Source organism: Doryrhamphus excisus, chromosome 6 (assembly GCF_030265055.1).
Source record: "Doryrhamphus excisus isolate RoL2022-K1 chromosome 6, RoL_Dexc_1.0, whole genome shotgun sequence".
NCBI classification, from domain to species: Eukaryota; Metazoa; Chordata; class Actinopteri; order Syngnathiformes; family Syngnathidae; genus Doryrhamphus; species Doryrhamphus excisus.
Genome location: NC_080471.1, coordinates 14,946,105 through 14,968,456, shown reverse-complemented (window position 1 = coordinate 14,968,456; position 22,352 = coordinate 14,946,105). Strand labels below are relative to the sequence as shown.

Here is a 22,352-nt window from a genome sequence, read left to right as displayed (position 1 = left end):
ATGTCTGTACAAATAATAGACATGACACAGTCTCATTCTCTGCAGAAAATGTAAATAATAACATAAATAGTCTTTTTTATGTACTCAGAGATGTATATTTAAAGTACTATGGCAAATATATGAGGAAATAAGGTATGTATTGTTGTATTAAAAGCATCCAACCATGCATATATATTTGCTTTTTAAATAAGATGCAAATGCAAGTTTCTTTCCCGACATGTAAATACAGTACATGCATATTGGCGTTGCCATGGAGACAGACACCCATATACTATACACTGTCATAAGGTTTTGTTTTGCAACAGCCATAGTTGATAAACAATATGTGTTGGGCGATATGGACCCTTATGAAATTCTATTTGTATAAAAAGCTACAAACCTTAATCCATATACTGTGATCAAATACACTAGTCTCAAATTGTAAAGCACATTTCTTTATTTGTAAGAAAGTGGTTAACTTTTCTAGTGGGATGTCAGCCTCTGCATACATTGCAACTAAATCTTCAACAAACTATAATACCTGTGATTGTGATTAAGGAAGATGTAGTCACCCATGCAATTTGATTCAATGCATCAAAGTCAGCTGCGGCGTGCAACTCTCCTTGTTTACGTTTATCATTTATAATTTTCTTATCATTAGGATAAGCAATACAAGTATATAAAAAAATATCACCCATCCCTATTGTCAGTGTTATTTTGAGACAATTTTCGTCATGAATGTAATGGTAATACATGGCATAATAATGTATTGCAGTACTCATGCGAGTAGCCCTGACTCCACCCACTTTCACAAATAGACTAAATTACTAACAGGAGGGTTCTTTTTGCTATTGAACCAACACACCCAGGTGTTGAGTCGAGGGTGAGTCGCTGGGTGAGTCATGTCCTGTAGGAGTGGCTACCTACTACTGGATGAAGAGAGGAAAAATGGGATTGAGGGGTAAGAAAGTTTAGTACTGTATGGTATTAGTACTGAGGTCACATGTACAGTTAAATGTATTCAAAGATAGTCAAAGTGAAGATCTGCCATCTCCGTGTTCAAAGAATAGGTCATGGTATAGGTCCCGTCCTGTAAGTTAGAACAATGACAATAATTTTCTACTTTAAAAGTGTCAGAACTTAACAATGTGGTTACTGTTTTACCCCCAAATTGTTTTGTTGCATTACAAAACTCCTCAGTCAAACAGTAAATTAAATTTTAATTACATTAAATCAGAGGGCTGCACGGTGAACAAGTGGTTTGTGCGCAGGCCACACAGCTAGGAGACACGAGTTCAATTCCACCCTCAGCCATCTCTGTGTGGAGTTTGCATCTTCTCCCCATACATACTTGGATTTCCTCCCACATTCCAAATATATGCTAGGTTAATTGGCGACTCCAAATTGTCCATAGGTATGAATGTGAGTGTGAATGGTTGTTTGTCTATATGTGCCCTGTGATTGGCTGGCGACCAGTCCAGAGTGTACCCCGCCTCTCACCCGAAGACAGCTGGGATAGGCTCCAGCACCATCGCAACCCTCGTGAGGATAAGCGGTAGAAAATGAATTAATGAACATTAAATCAGGGTGTCAAAAATCGACATTTTTATGGGTGTATCCATTTTCGCTATTCTCTTGTGAAATTTAACCACCGTGAAAAGTGAGGATCGACTGTAATATATTTGTGTATGATGGATATTGTGTTTACCTGTGACGTTATTTCATGTCCCATTTTCATCAACCCACCAACATGCCTGTGCCATAAATCTGAGGCGGTTTAACTGGTGTCAATTCTTAACCTGTAAGTGGCCACCACACAGTGGGATTACCAGGCTATAGATTGAATCAGGATATTGGCAACAGGCCCCTGTGGGCGGGTCTGCACTGCAGCATGCTGGCTTTATGACTCAATGAAGGAGGCAGCGTTTGAGTGTACAGACATGTTGTAGTTAGGAGGGGCATAAAGAAACAATGGGACTGCTCTTGGGGGGGGTTTGTGTCGCTGGGTCCTTTTGCCTCTTGGCAGTGAATTTAGGTGCCTTGACAATGCAGTTCTTTGTCTCTGGTCAGCATCACAACTGTAAACCCTTTTTGGAAATAGTTTCCAGCTTATTAAAACACTTCCAGACTGCAGTGAGTTTTCCACTTAATCACTTGGCGTCCTGAGCGGAGCGTTGTCGTGTGCATCATCGGCAGAGGGGATTTTCTAACAGGAGCCACAATGGAGACTGGAACTGTCATAAAGAAGATTCAGTTTTAGTTCCCAAATGTTTTACTCATGAAAGGGGCATTTGATTAAACAAATTCACTGAAAATTAACAATCAATTAATTAGACTGATATTTTAATGCCTCTTCTTTATTGGATATATTACTTTTCATTGCACATTGGGCCAGTATTTACAGTCTGTTCATAAATATGCTCATTTCTTGTTGTCTTTGGGCTTGATACCACATATATTAAATGTACTAATTGAGTGTTCTACTACACTGAATCACAGTAGGAAAAAGTCTCAGCTGGAAGTAAACAAGACATGTCGATACGACTGAGGTGAATGGACCTTCTATTTAACCTTTTCCACTGCTCAGTGTCTCAGCTCCAGGAAGGAACGCATTTTATTCAAGAAGATTGTGAATGATGGGCAAACCTCGCCCAAAAACTGCAGTTCCCCTTTAAGGTTTGTAGGTTTTTGTACAAGACACATTTTATATAGTTTTATATCATCATATCATCATACATCCTAAAAATATTGTGATATATGCTAATGTCTATATCGCCCAAACCCTAATTCCATGCTACTAAACATCAGTGTATGTATGATCTGGGCGTTTGTCACCATTTCAACCTGTTTAGGTTGGGAGGTCCGCCAAGTAAATACTTCCCCACACGAATGTTCCTTCTCACGATGACAAATTTGGATTCATCTTATGTATCCACCGCGGTGCGCAGCCATCAACTCGGATTTATAATTTACAGCGGTATAATATCTATATCGGTATATACAAAAAGAGTTAAAAGCAATGATTTGAAAAGATCGGGTAAAACCATTTTTCTTCTTTATTTTCTTGAGGGAAGTTCTCGATTGTTGTTGGAGGGACTGGCATATTTTACCCACCTTCTGGGGTCATATGTTAATATGGTGAAACAGTGTTGGAGCTTCCAGTGCTCATTACAAGGAAAGACAATAGTTTCCATCCAGTATTTTGTTTTATTTCACGCATCTGTTATTTTTGTTCCTGCAAATAAAAGTTCCACTTATCACAGACTTTCCACCCCCCCCCCCCCCATTGCTCAGCCTGAGTGAAATTCAGCCTCTATTCTTCATTATTTTATGAATTCCTATTGCTACATCAGTGTCCATGTCATTTAAGTGTGTATTATTGTAGTGATGTAACACAACTACACATGTAATCATATGACGCGACTTTCAGCTTATTATATATTTAATTTTCATATGTTCACACAGTCACCTGACACCACCCAGGTTGCAACTGAAAGAATAAAGGAAAAATTGTCAACTCCACCATTAAAATAAAGTGGTAATGTATTGCAGTTCATATGTACAGTATGTACGGTATTTGTTTTGTTAATGCTTGAGCAAACGTAAGCATTCATGCTGGTGATTTTCTGCCAGCCTTCCCTTTTACATTAAGCAGCTGCAATGGTAAAAAAATAATATATCAATAGATATTTCTTCCTGAGTGTAAGTCGACCTGCTGTAGGTGCATTGTTCATATATTTAATGGTCGTTTGTAGTTAACGCCACCCTTTAACCCTGTGAATATTCTCATTCATTCAAGTTATTGTATCCTCAGGGCATTGAAAAGACGTTTCACCTCTAATCTCACAGTTATCTGTTTTGTCAATTTTCCAATTGTGCACAAAATAGTAAATTGTACAAACCACTATATGAGTTGCTGGCACCAGAATTATGCAAACATGAAAATATGATAAACGGATGCATACTTTTCTACATTCAGTGGAGTTACCCAAGTTCATTCCTGTGGCTGGTCTCCCTCATAGCATTGCTGCATTCTGAAGATTCCTGTGTCCATGTGGGAGCAGAGGAAATACACCAGTGATGAAAAAGAAAAGAGGGAAGACAATGGTTAGATTATATGCTTACATGAGCCACTGTGTCATATATTGTCATGATTTTGCTGTTATTCACTTACTGACGTCATGTCAGTCCCGTGAAAATATATTATTGTTCAAACTTGTGCACTGTACAGACAGTGTTTTACTTTCAGTACTTTTGGGGGGCACAGGGAAGGGAGGGAGGGGGTGAAGTTTGTCTTCACTGTTTGACCTTCACTGGGAGAACTTGGAACAAGGCCCTTTGTTTACCCATTGGTTGCGTTTTCTCAGGGGTCTCAAACACACGGCCCACGGGCCAAATGTGGCCCGCAGGACACTAGTTTGAGGCCCCCGCCTTGATATGAAAGTTTAATGTTAGTGCGGCCCGCGCAAGTTTGATATGGATGCTGTATGGTATCATGTACCCAGAAAAAAATATTACGTTTGAGTAATGTTCATGTTAAAGGTTAAATAACTGTTAATAGTTATCCTCCCTATCCGTGTGGCAGTGGTAAGTTTTTGGCTATTTAAGTTTAAAGGAAATAACTTGAAGGCTACCGTTTAGGGCGCTAGCTCTCTAGTTTGCGAGTTAGCATGTGTCTCAAGACCCTGCAGTTGCGCAATATGTTGTAAATAAAAAGAGTATAAATGTGACTATAGTCGTGTTTTGTCATGTCTACAGGGCTCTAATAATGCTTTGTTAATTTTAATCTGAAAAAATAATTGGTCTACCCACCAACTATATGTGGTTTCTTAAGTTTTTATTATTTGCCGTTTTATTATTATTATTATATTTATTTATTTATTACTGATTGATTGATTTGCTTTATTCTTGATTTGTTTATTTATTTTTCATCTTATTTTGTGTAGAAAAATAAAAAGTAAGATATTTGAGAACAGTGGAATGTTTTATCAGAGCTTTTATTGTAGAAAATCGGAACCAAAGCAAAGTTTATTAATTTTTCTGTTTTTAATAAATGCATTTTTTTTTTTTGGAAAACCTGATGTGGCCCAGTCTCACCCAGACCCTAGCTCCAGTGGCCCCCAAGTAAATTGAGTTTGAGACCCCTGCTTTATCTGATAAACTCAAGAGCCAGTCTGTAATCCAAAGATGTCCACACTCCATCACATAGTTTCCTCATCCAGTCCCATTCGATCTTTTCTTCATCCGTCTAGTCCTCATGTTCCACCGTTAACCCCCCCCCCCTTATGCCTTCATTTCAAAAGAACTAAACTGAAGACATATTTCGTCATCTGTCTGTTTATTCAGGGCCTTTGTAACCCCCATTGAAACACACCATGCATGGATATTGCATAGCCTATTCCCTATACAATCGGCCTTCGTTTATCGCTGTTAAGACATACAGACAACAATCACACTATTGTACACGTACCGTACACCTGAATACTCAATTCACATATTAAGCAGGACTGATTTTTACAAAAAAATACAACAATTATGCCCCCCAGAAGCTATGGACAGAAACAGGGTGATGGAGAAGATTTTACATTTATTGTTATTGAGTTTATATCAGGGCGGCACGGCGGTCGAGTGGTTAGCGCGCAGAGACCAGGGTTCAATCCCACCCTCGGCCATCTCTGTGTGGAGTTTGCATGTTCTCCCCGTGCATGCGTGGGTTTTCCCCTGGTACTCCGGTTTCCTCCCACATTCCAAAAACACGCTTGGTTAATTGGTGACTCCAAATTGTCCATAGGTATGAATGTGAGTGTGAATGGTTGTTTGTCTATATGTGCCCTGTGATGGGCTGGCGACCAGTCCACGGTGTACCCCGCCTCTCGCTCGAAGACAGCTGGGATAGGCTCCAGCACCCCCGCGACCCTCGTGAGGAAAAGCGGTAGAAAATGAATGAATGAATGAGTTTATATCAATTGGAGGAATTGTGAATATTTACTTTGCAAGTCGGTGTTAAGGGCCACTGTGCTCCCAGTAAAAAAGTTAGTCTGGAGCCCTGAGTTTCTAAGAAGAGTCATGTAGTAGTTATGGCTGTCGTTGTTGCTCTTGGTAGGGTCACCTACATTCTCCCGTTCCCGAGAGATATACGATATGCTCTCTGGATGTCCCTCCACGGTGGCATGTACTACAAAGCTCTCGCAGTGCCAGGTTGTCTGCTTGTCCACAGGAACACACAAAAACCAGCCTTCTTGAGCAAACTCTCTTATCTGGTGTCACATGCCTCAGACCACAGTGTGAGGTGTTTTGTCTCATTCCGCGATCAGATTAACAGGGCTGGAATTTGGGTCTAATTACAGGTCAGGGGTAATTGGCTCTGTTGAATTCCACAGATTTCTACAAATATTTATACTGGTCAGGCTTTTGAAGTTGGTGCAAAGCTGACAGGAAGCACGTGGATTCTCCTTGTGATCTGAAGTCGGATGGATGTCTCGGAAACATTTTATTTAGCTTTAATCTGTAACTTGGTTAGGAATACCTTTCAGAGAAAAAATATGAATAATTATTAAACATATCCACTACAACCACTTTTCTTCATACAGGTACGTATATTGCTATCTAAGTAGACTTGACCAATGCGATGTTTATGTATCTCATACTTTGACCACCATCTTTTCCGGAGAGGAGCTGGAGACAATAATTTGTGTAGGACGGCCACAGAGTGAAAAGGCCAAAGAGAAGTGTCTCTTTGGTAAACTGAGGAAGCAGGCCGGAGTCCTTTGGGCCTTCTTTGACAGCTGCGGCAATCTGAGAGCCTGGGGTAGAGTTGTGGTTTCCTAACAGAGGACCCAAGAGAGAAGAGAGCAGGAGACCAGACACGTACATGTGTCCACACTAAGTGGGGTTAAGAGACTTTTGTTGCATTATAGACTTCAATTAGGGTTAGAGGGCAGTGGGAGCAGAGAGACGAATTACGCATCAAATCAACTTTGCTTTGACTGTGACGCTGACACTGTAAACACTGTAAAATTAAATAATAATAAAAAAAATCCAAAAATTGTTAACTATAATGATGAAAATGGTAATATTAATGATGATTATAATGATAATAACAATAATAATTTTACAATGGGGCGGCATGGCGTTCGAGTGGTTAGCGCGCAGACCTCACAGCTAGGAGACCCGGGTTCAATTCCACCCTCGGCCATCTCTGTGTGGAGTTTGCATGTTCTCCCCGTGCATGCATGGGTTTTCTCCGGGTACTCCGGTTTCCTCCCACATTCCAAAAACATGCTAGGTTAATTGGTGACTCCAAATTGTCCATAGGTATGAATGTGAGTGTGAATGGTTGTTTGTCTATACGTATGTGCCCTGTGATTGGCTGGCGACCAGTCTAGGCTGTACCCCGCCTCTCGCCCAAAGACAGCTGGGATAGGCTCCAGCACCCCCGCGACCCTCGTGAGGAAAAAGCGGTAGAAAATGAATGAATGAATATTACAATGATAATAATAACAGGGGAAAACAAGACTGTGGCATGAACATGATTATATCTTGCAAAAAGGGGTAGGCATTTATAAGCTACTCCTACTCCTTTTGGGCTTGTGATCAGATAGTTGAATACAAATGTAAATAATGGACAGTTATATTTTGATTGATGTAAGAAATGCACTGTAATGTTTCATATATTTGCCCAAATAAAAAAACAAAAACAAAACAACCCTGCCAAAGCACACACATGCAGCGTTACCTCCCTCGGATCCATGACTTTGAAAGACATTTAATGAAGACATTCATATTGCACATCTATCAGTAAAAAAATGGAGGCTGGAGAAAGCAGAGCATGCAAAGAAGTAGACGATGAGAGAGATCTAATGATGTCCATCCCAATGACTGAACCTGCTCTTTGTGTGCAAGAAAATGTGCTGCGCTGCAAGATGAATACCATAGCTTCAGGGTAGCTATAACAGTTAACAGGTTAAAGGTCTCAAATACTCTGCTCTGTCAATCACCAAAATACTTGCTACCATATAGACATATTACAAAGTGTCATTGTTGAAGGCACATTTTTTACCTTTTAAGTGTGGGCTTTTTGGGGTAATGAATAAAATGTCAGTTAATTAAATGGAACATCAAACACAACAAATATGTTGAGAACCATTAACGTCCATTAACATCTTTTGTCATGTCAGGAGATCTAGAAGACCTGGATTTGAATCTCCGTTAGACATCTTTGTGTGGAGTTTGCATGTTCTCCACGTGTGCGTGTGCGTTCTCTGTGTGCTTCGGTTTCCTCCCACACTCTAAAAACATGCATGTTACGTTTATAGGCGACTCCAAATTGTCCATAGGTATGAATATGAGTGTGAATGGTTGCTTGGGTATATGTGCCCTGTGATTGGCTGGCGACCAGTCCAGGGTGTACCCTGCCTCATGCCCAAGGTCAGCTGGGATAGGCTCCAGCATAACCCCGCAACCCTAATGTAGGTAAGCCGCATAGAAAATGAATGAATGGACCATATTTAATCACAAAAGTATTAATTTATTCATTTTTGGAAAAAAAAACACGTTAGAGTTACACTTGTGTGTAGCAAGGGATCACTTTACTTTGTAGAGCCTTTTTAGGAAATTACTGTTTGTCGTTTTCGTTCAGTCAAATACTGCATCTACCTATCAAACAGCTACATCATGATTAAAGATTTAAACATAACAGAACCTGAAATACACTCTCAATGTTTCAGCTAATGATGACTCTGAAATGTTCTAGCTGTGGCAATATTCTTTTTAGTGTGATTTCAAAAGTGTGATCCCGAGGTCTCAGCCAAGCGTGTGTTCTTTGCTTTTGTTGTGATTTAATTTTAGCAGTTGGTGCAGCAGATGGGGAGGGGTGGCGGGAGGTCGGGGCCGCACTTAGTCCTCCCTCCATCAAGTAGTTGGGTGTGTGCAAGTGCTTTTGAGTCTGTCTTCAGGCAGGCAGACAGACAGCTGGTCAAACAGGCTTAGAACAGCATTGGGCAGTCTGGGCTTTGACTTAAGCCCCTTTGGCCCTCTTTATTACTCATTGGTCAACAATGCCAATTTAAAAAAAAATCATTTTTATGCTGTACTCTGTGCTTTCAAAAACATTAAATTCCAGGTTGACTGTGTTTTGAGTGTGATGGGTTCCGAAGAGTGGTGCTGTGGTGTGGTTGTGTCTTGTGGTACATAGGTTTGTGGAAAGGCATTAGGGCAGGGGTCTCAAACTCAATTTACTTGGGGGCCACTGGAGCTCGGGTCTGGGTGAGAATGGGCCGCATCAGGTTTTCCACCCCCCCCCCCCCCCCCCAAAAAAAAAACGCATTTATTAAAAACAAAAAAAAAACAAAACTTTGCTTTGGTTCCAATTTTCTACAAGAAAAGCTCTGATAAAACATTCCACTGTTCTCAAATATCTTACTTTTTATTTTTCTACACAAAATAAGATGAAAAATAAATAAACAAATCAAGAATAAAGAAAATCAATCAATCAGTAATAAATAAATAATAATACAGCAATAAAACGGCAAATAATAAAAACTTAAGAAACCACATATAGTTGGTGGGTAGACAAATTATTTTTTTCAGATTAAAATTAACAAAGCATTATTAGAGCCCTGTAGACATGACAAAACACGACTATAGTCACATTTATACTCTTTTTATTTACCACATATTGCGCAACTGCAGGGTCTTGAGACACATGCTAACTCCCAAACTAGATAGCTAGCGACCTAAACAGTAGTCTTCAAGTTATTTCCTTTAAACTTAAATAGCCAAAAACTTACCACTGCCACACGGATAGGGAGGATAACTATTAACAGTTATTTAACCTTTAACATGAACATTACTCAAACGTAATATTTTTTTCTGGGTACATGATTCCATACAGCATCCATATCAAACTTGCACGGGCCGCACTAACATTAAACTTTCATATCAAGGCGGGGGCCTCAAACTAGTGTCCTGCGGGCCACATTTGGCTTGCGGGCCGCGTGTTTGAGACCCCTGCACTAAACTATTTAAAACATATGTTCTGAGATATAACATTTAAGAAATAACAGCTGCTCTCCAAATATTGTCCTGTTCTGTTTCGGATTGAGGTAATAAAAAAACACACCCCTGCTATAATTACAGCATATATGGTAGTTTAGCTGGATAAGCATCATTAGTTAGTAGGTACAAGTCAATACTTTTGATTCTTGTTAGTCTTTTGATTGTTGGTTTAATTGATGATCTTGCAGAAACTAGTTTGAAGTCAGGCTGATTCTTTCAGTAAAATACTGCCGTTTCATTGTGCTACCTCCAATTAAAGATGGGTCTTCTCACTGTCCAGGTCTCCACAGTGACATCTCTGTTATGCTGTAATGAATCCTGGGTGTGCTGCTATTGATCTCTTGACTTCTTGCAGGCTGACATTAATATTCAAACTAAAACTGCATCAGAGAGAAGAAAAAGAGGCTCCTATTCAGGACCTTGCGTCCCACAACCAGACGACACTGGGGTGTATATGTGGTTTTGTGCACGTGCCTGCATCAATGAGGTCATGCCAGGCATATACTGTGTGGTGCATCAGGGGATCAAGAGGTTAGATTTCTGAGAATACTATCCTCCTATCTCTGGAAGAGTAGATGAGACTATATGAACAGCTGTCCAATGCCTTGGTCCTATCTTATGTCCATTAGCGGCCAATGAGACTACACAGGTGAAAAATAAGGGAGAGTCTATGAAGTGAAAAGACAAGTTCCTCCATCATTCAACTTATTCTGCAGGGAGATATCAAGGTCCTTCTCATCTAGCGTCCTATGCTCTGGTCTCCACGCCTAAATCATTCATCTCTTAGCCCTGCTGATTGATGATGTGTCATTGGGTCCTCCATTGGATCAATGGCCTCATAGCCCACTTGGGGGAAGGGATGGCTCATCGCGATCCATCATGTGGGGTCACAACACATTTAGTCCCATCTCATAAGCACTCATTGTTATTCAAGTGCAATGGTCAAGCATTGAGGGAGGAGGAGCATAGCTAAGTTATTTTGGCTTGGAGTGAGGCACACTTTTGAAGCTGCGACCTCCACTTGAGAGAGGAATGCCATTTACCTTTGACACATAATTTCATGTTTCCTCATTTCCAGCCATTTTTACACACAATATGATTTGTTAGTCTGACTTTACCTCTATTAACCCCCTCACAGAGTCTCCGATAGTGGCCGAGTGCTTGATCTACAAAGGCAAATAACCTCCTGGGTTTCAAATTCTTGCAGGGTGAAAAAAAACTTTGGCCTTAACAACTATGTATGTACTTTTTTTCTCAGTGGCACAAGTATCATGAGTGGTCGCCACTTTATACTTTCTCATGCACTCCAAATTATTATCAAAATTAAGTTTTATAATTATTTTCTGTCATGCCCCCAAGGGACAGAAATATTTCTATGCCTCCCAATTTGAAATGATTGAGAAACTGATATATATATATATATGTATACATGTATACATGTATATATGTAGACACACACACACACACACACACACTTGTCCCTTGCCAAGACAAAATATTGAGAGACACGTTATATGTAGCATTCTGGTTACTGGTCCATTGATTAGACATTCAATTATCTTACATTAGTGGTTCTTAATTATTTTCTATTAAGAAACTGATACATCTAATTACAATATCTGTACTGTACAGACTAAACTAAAAATTGAAACAAACAAACTGCAACAAAATCGAGAGCTGTAAAGCATACGAGGTCAAGGTCAAATTGCCCAGTGATCTGACTTTTAAAGTGAAAGGAGTTACACCCTGGACTGGTCACCAGCCAGTCAGCACATATAGACAAACCTATAATGCATGTGTTTGGAATGTTGGGAGGATACCGGTGAAAACCCACCTACAGGGAGAACATGCAAACTCTGTTTATTAATATTGAATCCTACTTTGTGGAAATTCATTGATCTGGAACTAATTAACCGTGATAAACAAGGGGTGACTGTAATGAGTTTTCAAATTTCAGAATTAACAGCTTCTCTCCAATTATCGCCTGCTTCTAACTAACTCCTGATCCTCTTTGCTGTTTAGGTAAATAAACACACTGGCTATTATTAAGAGTATTTATGGTATTTACTTTTTTTTATTTTTAAACAAACAGCCAATGCAGCAACACCATTTTTTTTGTGAAAATGGTCCAAATCCCCTGATATTCTCCTTGTAGTGGACAGTGTCAAGCACATTGGTCCAGGCTGCCACCTTGAAGTCAAGCCGCTGTCTGTTCCTCTAACATCTGGATCCAATAGGAGCGGCTTCCTCCTCAAAAGCAGGGACACATATAAATAGCCAGGCGGCCGTGACCACACTATGCAGCACAGCTGGGATGATACTTCATTTGTTCCCCAAGGCCAGCCCTTTTTCACACTGGCAGCTCAAATATGCCCCCCCCCCCCCCCCCGCCCCCCAATACACACATACACCTCCACCAGTTTTGAGGCTCTGGTATGGCTGATGCATATACGTTAAATGCCTAATGCGTGTTGGCCCACATGGAATGGTTTGCATGAAATGGTGTCAGGCTTGAATCAAGAGAGAATGAGAATGTCTTGGTCTTCCCGTTGTCTCTTTACTTTGTCTAGACTCATCAATGTCTCCCTCTTGACTTGGTTTATACTCACCAATGTTTTGGTCTTGACTTGGTCTCAAGTCTTAAAGGGGAACTGCACTGTTTGGGAGGAATTTTGTCCATCATTCACAATCCTTATGTGAAAAAATTAACACGTATTTCTTTCCCTTTCCTGTGCATTATAACACATTTTAGCTAGCTTACAGTGCAGTCATCGGGATACACCTATTTCCACTATGAATCCCTCGATTCGCTTGATTTATTGTCTGATCATGCATTAACACATACAGTATAGTGATAATAATATCTTGCCGTATTTTGATTATTAGAAAAGCTACTATAAATAAAATTAGATGTTTGACTTTTTGGAGATTTTGTCCTGTCCCATGAAGTGTTGCAAGGTATTTTCGATTGATATTTTAACATTTATACTGTATAGCCATTAATTGCATTTGGGCATTTTTTCCTTTTTGCATTAAAAGGTAATGTAGGGCACTGCATTAGTGGTTGTTATTAATTTGTTGTCTAGATTATTATTTCATTATTTTGTTATTTACCTTTTCAGCTGCACGGCAGTCAAGTGGTTAGCGTGCAGACCTCACAGCTAGGAGACCTGAGTTCAATCCCACCTTCGGACATCTCTGTGTGGAGTTTGCATGTTCTCCCCGTGCATGCGTGGGTTTTCCTCCCACATTCCAAAAACATGCTAGGTTAATTGGCGACTCCAAATTGTCCATAGGTATGAATGTGAGTGTGAATGGTTGTTTGTCTATATGTGGGCACATATGTGATTGGCTGGCGACCAGTTTAGGGTGTACTCCGCCTCTCACCCGAAGACAGCTGGGATAGGCTCCAGCACTCCCCGCGACCCTTGTGATGATAAGCGGTAGAAAATGAATGAATGAACCTTCTCAGGGCATTGAATCAATTACCACAGGTGTTCCTTACAACTCTGCTTCAGTCTTGATGTTGATCTATGTTTTGCTTTTTATTTGTGTTTTTTTTCTTGTATTGTAGTTGGTCTACATGGATGAAACACCAAGAACACTGTTTGGTTGGCATATCATCTCAGTCAGATCAATCTGTTAACATCATGAACTAAATATACATGTACTGCCTATAGACGCCTGGCCCCGCCTTCTCAAATTAAAACTTACTAAGAGTTGAGATCATCCTTCCTTGCTTTTGCATGCGTCCCTTCTGCAGGAGCATTGTTGGCAGGAGCTTCTGCTTGAGTGACTTTTAATTCGTCTGCTTACAGCACAACACACTGCAGGGTGGGGAGGGAGGCAGGGAAGATGCATTAGTGCCCATGCACTCATTCACCTCATATTACACACACACACACACACACCTCCCGTACATAGTAACACTAATGATTGCACCCTGTTGTGTTGTCTGATTCATATGTGGGATTCAATCAAATATCTCCTAAATGCCACCTTATTTTTATATGGAAAGACTGGAAAAAGCTTTATTCCTGGACTACAAAGAGCGATTATAAAAAAGCGAACATGTCGCTTTTGAATGCGTTCCTCCTCTCTGAATGTGTGTGATGTGGTGAGCGCAGAAGGATGCAACACGAGATTGTTGTCCCCTCCCCTCCGCTTCTCTCGCTCTACCCTTTTGCTGGCCTCTCGAGGAGGAGCCACCAGTGTGCTCCCTCTGCTTCACCCCCGCCATGAGTTTATCAAGTTTGTTTGGAGGAAGGGCACACGGCAGACATAGGAGGAGAATTAGCTGGATAGATCTTAATGGACACAAATGGAGGGATGGAAAAGAGGGAGGGGATTACACAAACAAGTCCCTCTTGGCCCGTTGCTGCCCCTGACCCCTCCATACTTCCATAAATTCCATGCCACCAGCTGGACTAGTGAAGCGGCCATTTTATGAATGAGGGTGGGAGTGTGTAGCCCTTGTAGTGGGCTTGATGATGTTTGCGCGTGTGTGTGTGTGTGAGTGACAGGCCAGAGGAGGAGGAGCTTGAGGTGGGACCACACGCATCCACTGGCTGCCTCCTCACAAGGCTTTTGTGTGTTTGTGGAGTTTTTTTGGTTTTGTTTTGTTCAAGCCTCAGCTAAGACTGCTCCGCAGTCTGGAATAAAGGTCCAATTTGGGCCTGGCTTCCGCCCCGAGACTGCTCGCTTTGCAGTAAGCCACGGCAGATACCAATCAGGGATCGCTGGCTGCCTCATAGAGGAGAGAATTCTGCATCTTTGTTGTATGCTACCCAGCTTGAAATGCTGTTCTCAGGTTTAAACCTGACTTTAAATTGACACAATAATATGCTTTCTTGCATGAAGATGTAACTTAGTGATATTTGATTGACTGGCCACAAAGTTAGGTACACTTTCACAATCTTAATGAGATTATGGGCACACCAACCAGAGACAGGTTGACTCCACATTTAAAAAAAATAATAACTGTACAAGCCTGTATACTTTGTATACATATATAATGCACGGATGCACATATCATAAGTTATAAGGCTGCCGAGTTGTATTGATTGCACAACCGCACCACCGGCTGTCTCAAACCGCCAACACAATGTTGTTGGGAGTTCTGTGGTCGTCTGTACAGTCTGAGTTATGGATGTCGGCCCCATTGGGAGTTCAAGCCCTCGCTTCCCATTTAAATGTACAGTGGAACCTTCGCGGTCAAACACAGTCTACTCCAGTTTTTATCCACAGGAAATAACAGAAGTATTTCAAATTCATTTTAAACACTCAAATAAAAAATTGGTTAATTATGCTGTTCTGTACAACACAGCAATAAGAGTGCCAATGTTTCATTTGCTGAGCCAGCATTAATATCGCTGATGAGCCCATTGTTAACAAGATGCAATGCATTGGCAGTTGTTTTGTTTGACTTTTGAGGCATATTTTGTAGAAATTTAAATAAATTTGTTGTAGGGTATGATGGGAATTTTTTGTCCCATTAAGAGGCCCTTTTTTCCTTTTATGTGCTTTCTAAATTAAGATAAGATTAAGATTAACATATTGCTTTATTCGTCCCTCAGTGGGGAAATTTGTATTGCACAGCAGCAAGAGTACAGAGTCAGTTAAGCAGTACAAAATACACAATATAGAAAAATAAACAATATAAACAACCCAAGTATTAACAAAATCACCAGTTTTTCCCAGAGTTATATACAATACAGTATGTAGATAATATGAAACGAGATGAGATATATGACCAGTCTATACACTGAGATGTTGTTAGAGAGTTAATATGAGGCATTATGGAAATACTTCACATAGAACTTAGTACAGTAAACCTCGGATATATCGGAAATTCGCTCACAACGGACAGATAAAAAAGAACTGATTTTTCTGTAATGCATTTCCAATAAAAATTCATTGCATATATCAGATTTTTTATAACGGATTTTGCCTATTTCGGACAAAATCTCCAGTCCCGTTCCAATGCATTTCCATTAAATTTCCCTCGCATATATCGGATGGCCGCATCGTGGCGCTCCGATTCGCCGAATCGTGACAGGCCGCTATACGACGTCATTTGCAGCGTTGCCTGCGCGTCCAGGTACATTGGAAACATAGTCAAGGAAGTGCCTTTTTATAACGGATAAAATCCAATTTACGCATATACCGGATATAAATCCGATATATGCGTCAAACGGACATTTTCCGGTATACGCATGTAACAGATTTCGCTTATATCGGACAAAACCAGTGGGAACAATTGAATCCAATATATCCGAGGTTTACTGTATATTGCATTTAGAGCCCTTAATATTGCACATGGAGGTTGATCAGATATTGCACAGTGAATGCGGGTCTGGAGTAACTATACTGACTATAAAAGCAAGTATTATACAGTATTAATAACATTAACATAGCGACCTGACTAAAATAAATGTCCTGGAAGAACTTGTTAGATTATGTGAACAAGGTCAAGGATAGTGCAGCCTGGACATCATCATGGTTCTCTGAACCCCCCCCCCCCCCCCCCCCTCCCCAAAGCAGGTGCTTGTCAGAAGTGACTCAGTCGTCTTCTTTCTCAAGGTAATAAGAACTGACACACGGTGACAGTGTAGACAGGAGGACATGCTGCCAGAAGGACGTCTTCTGTTGTTCTTTACTCCTCATAACTCGCCTCATCCCCACTGGGCACCTTGAGGCCTAAAGATGAATAAAAAATTCTAGTTTATGCACCACATAGATACACACGGGGAACACTTTGAGCCTGCTTGAGCTCATTTGCTCTCAACGCAACTCTGTGAACCTGTTTTTCTCCCCCTAGGACATTCAGTGCAGTAATAACGCGCTTCAGGTGTGCCTGCATGGATGGCGTCACCTACTTTTAGCAAGGAATGCGCTCCTGTAGGCAAAAAGTAGAGCAATATTGCTTTTGATTAATTTTCTGTCTCTTGAGAAGCTCTCACACAATTGTTCTTTTGCAGGGAAAAACTGAATTTGAGCGGGTCGTTTTAGATTAGATTACATTGACTGCCTTTTTTTGTCTTAAATGCACATTTGAAATTCAAACCCTCGCAGTTAATGCATCAAGCATGCTTCTTTTGTGGCATACCGGGAAGCATTGGGCAGCTGCTTTCCCGGGCTAGCTGGGCATCAAACCTGTGGCCCTGTGGTCACTGACTGCATTCTTAAGACATCTGAAATAAGGATCTTAAATTAATAATTAGCATTAATGCCCAACCTCCATCTTGCATGTGTGCTCTTGAGTGTGCTACAGTATATACTAAATGTATCATTAAATTATTAAAACACTTCCGTAAAATTCCGTAAAATAAATAAAAATGTCATCAAATAAATATGAATGTCATTAAATATGAATTATAAATAGCGCTAATAAAATAAATATTATTAATAAAATTTTAAAAATGTCATTTTTGGCACTTATTTGATACAATATTGTGTTGTTGGCAGTATTTTAAAAATTATTTTTTGGTTTTATACTTATTTATGTCACAAAAAGTCTCAGTTTTATTACAACGAATCACTCGGAAAGAACACATTGCAAGTTTTAAATACAATAAGTCCTCAATAGTCTGTGGCCTCAGTTGAGTGCAGCAGTTGACATACACACACACACACACACACACACACACACACAACTCCCGAGAGAGGGTCAGGGGAGTGTAATCGTGCCCTAATCAAACCTCCACAAGAAACAGGAAAGAAAAATGTGGCCATGGAAAAAAGCCTACAGTCAGAGCCAGGTCTTTGATGGCTTTCTGTGGAGTGCTAGTTAAAGGATATGGCCTCCTGTTTCCTGTGTTTGCGCCGTCTTGCTGTGTGTGTGTCTGCGTGTGTGTGTGTGTTTGTGTGATTGATGGCTCAGCGATTGAGCAGCTTGCTTGCATTCCCTCGATCTGCCAGCTATCTGTCCCCCGGTGGCCTGTTAGAAAGCCTGTGTGCATAATCATGTTTATCTAAGTGCTTCTTCTGGAAAAATCAGTCATCCAGTAGGTGCGGATCCTCCAGTCTGTCTTCTTGCTCCGCTCTCGTGCCTCAAAAGCAATTGTTAGATAATGTTTACCTCACTAGACATTCAGGCTCATGGAAATATTTAACTATGGTTCATGTTAAGATAATATTGTGCTTGAAAATCACAAAGAGGCTCTTTGTTGTATTAAACACAGGAGACTTGTTCATGAGTTTTGTACTCAGATGTAACGTCTTTTTACTGACATCAGTCCTCCTTCTTACTACTTTGTTAGTATGCTACCTTGAGCCCGACCTATATAGGATTATTGGGGACGATGCCAATACCGAAGAAAGCCGATGACCGACGATATATTGGCCAATAACCGATAAATGGGCTGATAACCAATTCATCGACCAGTACACGAAGAAGCATAAGACAACCAAATGAAAATAAGGATGGTTAATTAGTAGGACAGCCAACATAAGGGCATGCCTCTGTCATTTACTTTTAGGTGTTGTCACTAATTTGTAGTGTTCCTTGCTTTGATGGTACTGGAACCATAGCTAACTACTGACGTAACGTGCCCACACCTATTATGCTCATTCCTATAGAGCAGCTACACACAATAACCCGCAAAGAAAATGTTTAGATTTTGCAGAATATGCACCGATTCCAGCTGTATTTCCTTTGATATGTGTTTCTCGTTTTCTTGCATAATAATGCACAGAGAAGGGAACATAAGGAGAGTGAATGATGCGCAAAATTTAGGGGGCAATATGAGTGAAGTGTCTTGCTCAAGGATACAACCAAAGTGACTGCGTTAGAGGAACTGGGGTTCAAACTGCCAACCCTTTCTGGACTATCTGCTCTACCCCCATTGAGATTGTTTACTGACTTTTTTACCCATACATGAGGCGGAAAAAGGCCCTTCATGCTGGCATGTTTAAGTTCTCAGAGTGTCTTCACTGCAGTCTGTTTCTATGATTCCACCAGCTCGCCCCCTGTTGGTGTGCCAATGCCAGTGCATCCATGCCTACCGTTAAGTTGCGTGAGGTCTATAATGGCACAAAGACAAAGGCATATTTTCCGAAAGCAAAGGACTCCAAAGTGGGCTGCCCCCTCTTCATCTGTGAGCAAAGAAGAGAGGGGGGGTGTGACACTGCCCGCTGTTTTCAAACTGTGTCTTTATGCCTTCCCTGACCGTGAGCGTGCCACAGTGCTTCACAATGTAGGTCATTATTTATTTGGGGGGGGGGGGGATCTTGAGTATTCATTTTTTTTCTGGAAGTCTTGTGTTTGACACGATGGGGGCTTTGGACTTCCTGGGGTTGGAGACGGCTGTTCCCTGACCAGTGTCATGCCCCTCCTCTGACAACCCAGAGCCATCTTCTCATGGCTGTGGTTTATTCATGGTAACGTTTTGTGATCTTTTGGTTAGGCATGTTTGAAATATACTAAAACATGGCCATTAGCGCAAACTGCATATAACTACAGAGACCACTCACTTACTAAACATGCCTTTGGTTCAGCATGTTGGATCCTCTCCTCAAGACGTCCCCTACTTCCTCCTTTTTACAACCATACACCGGAGATTGACCATTAAGAGTAGAGAGCATACTCATGCGGAGAACTGGAGCAAGGGACTTTTACTATGGAAGTACCCTACAAGTTTGTATGTGTAAATGTCAAAAATCATTTTTTCTAAGCAAATACCGATCAAAACGGGGAACATGTTATGCTTCCTCCCCACTGCAAAAAACAACTTTTATAGTTTTTTTTCTCTCTCACCTCCTCATCATTCCCGAATAAGTGTAACCACTGAGCGCTTGTGAGACAAGAACCTTCAAAATCAAATGCAAAGGATAGCATAAGTGATTCTCTGAGGGGAAACATGAAGTTTAAGCCATGATGTCACTGGGAGCCAATGGGAAGTGTTTTCAGTGGATCATTTAAGGTCGTCAGCTGTCCTGCTGCATTCACATCACGTTCCCTCCTCTGCTCAAATGTCTCGGCCAGTCCAAGACCTTTGACCCTAAAGACTATAGCTGGGTTGATTTACAGTTAATTTTAGCTTGGATCTGACATAAGCCACCATCAATGGGTGTCATAGTTGCTTATGTAAATGGTGTGACACTGGAGTGTGACAGAATGTAATGCATTAAACAGAAAGAGGAGCGTGACATAGTCAATAGATAAAACAGTATAACAATCTCTTTTTTTTTTCCATGGCTGACAATTCTCTGTTGACGATTCAGAAGGGTGTCAAAAGGTTTTAAGGTACTTTTAACTTTTAGATGCCAAGTATCACTTGTTGCTCTTGGTACTCTGAGGCCTTGGTTTGTTTTATATCAGACAATATGGTCCTAGTCAAAAAGTTTAACACCCCAAGCCTTTGCAAAACAACAGAATCCACTCTGCTTTGTGGAAACCAACACCGTATAAAGAGGATGCTGGATCAATACCTACTTTTTCCTGTGTGTGTTATCTTATCAGACCATTACACTCACCTAAAGACTTAACATGTTCCACTACCAGATGTTGAACTGACTGCATGAACCTGAAGCTTGAAAGCCTCTCAGTAAGCAGTAAGTGGTCAGATTCTTCTTAGGTGGCATAATTAGGATGCATAAAGCGTTTAGTGAGGGGGTGGGTGTTGCGTTATTGCTGCAATGGTATATCCCTGCAGTCTGCTTCCATGCTGCATGCAACAACCCTTTGTGTCCGGAAAGAACACTTTAATACATTTTTACACTTACTAAACAATGTAATAATGCGAGTGTCGGTCAAGATACACTACACCAGGGGTCTCAAACACACGGCCCGCGGGCCAAATGTGGACCGCAGGACACTAGTTTGAGGCCCCCGCCTTGATATGAAAGTTTAATGTTAGTGCGGCCCGCGCAAGTTTGATATGGATGCTGTATGGTATCATGTACCCAGAAAAAATTATTACGTTTGATTAATGTTCATGTTAAAGGTTAAATAACTGTTAATAGTTATTATAGTGAAGGCTACCGTTTAGGTTGCTAGCTCTCTAATTTGCGAGTTAGCATGTGTCTCAAGACCCTGCAGTTGCGCAATATGTTGTAAATAAAAAGTATAAAAAGTATAAAGAGTATAAATGTGACTATAGTCGTGTTTTGTCATGTCTACAGGGCTCTAATAATGCTTTGTTAATTTTAATCTGAAAACAATAATTTGTCTACCCACCAATTATATGTGGTTTCTTAAGTTTTTATTATTTGCCGTTTTATTATTATTATTATATTTATTTATTACTGATTGATTGATTTGTTTATTTATTTTTCATCTTATTTTGTGCAGAAGAGCATACTTATTTCAACATCTATTAGCTCTTTTTATGAATGCCTGAAAAAGGGCTAACCAACCACTAAATGCTTTATTTAAACCAGGAAGAAATACATGCGGTACACACTACATATAAACATTGGTCAATAGGACTTCTGGTTCTTCTGTGTTGCTTCTTGTCCTGTGATAAGTGGGTCCACATCCAGGTGTAGCACCTGCATCCAACAAAAGGCTGGCATGAACACTCGAGTTGTCTCCCCCTTCTTCTCTTTGACAGAATGCATAGAGACTTTTATAAGACCGACCTTGCATACGTCTTTTGTGATGACGGTCTCCACTGAATTCAAAGGTATAATTAGAATGAAACACGGATGTGAAAGCTTCGACACACTCTAACTAATCCTAACAAGTCATCCAGATAGCAAAGTGGCCAACCAGCACACATGGTGTGCCATCCAACTTCAGTCCTGCTCAGTGCTGCCAGGAAACACAGTGTATTTAATGAAGCAAATCTGGGAAGTCAGGTATTTTTAGAAGCAGAGGAAACACCTCCAAATGTGTGGAAAAGAAAACACGGCCCGAGTTCTCCCCTTCATTGCTTCTCTCATACCCAGGATTAAGTGACTCTGTGGACCAAGAACAGTAGGACACCAGGGACTGGAGAGAGCATCTCAATACTTAATGGAAGTTTTGGGAAACTCTCATTTAGTTTACGTTGTATGGGATGTGCGGTTGTCAGCATAAATAACCAGCGCACCAGAACATGGCATTTAGATGACGCACTCGTAACACAAAAAGCTATATTAAATAAGAAGGAGGTGAAATCTGGATCCCCCTATAAAAGTCACAACGACTATATAAAGACACTGTGAGAATCCTCAGTGCTGAGAGGTGTCTGATGTACTGACTGGCAGATTGTTCTCCGTGCTAGCGACGGGACTGCAGCGTGGCTGCTGTCGAGGAAAGGGAGCTGGCACTTCTGCCTAGTCAGACCTTTAGGGACTCACAAGTGCAGATTCTCCATGGAACAGTTGCTTTT

General features: G+C 40.8%; 1 protein-coding gene across 2 annotated transcripts in view; it reads left to right on the top strand.

Annotated features, from left to right (window-relative positions):
• The window catches only part of LOC131130723 (insulin-like growth factor 1 receptor), a 71,331-nt gene that overhangs the window by 21,743 nt on the left and 27,236 nt on the right, over positions 1–22,352 (top strand). The gene's annotated exons all lie outside the window — the stretch shown is intronic.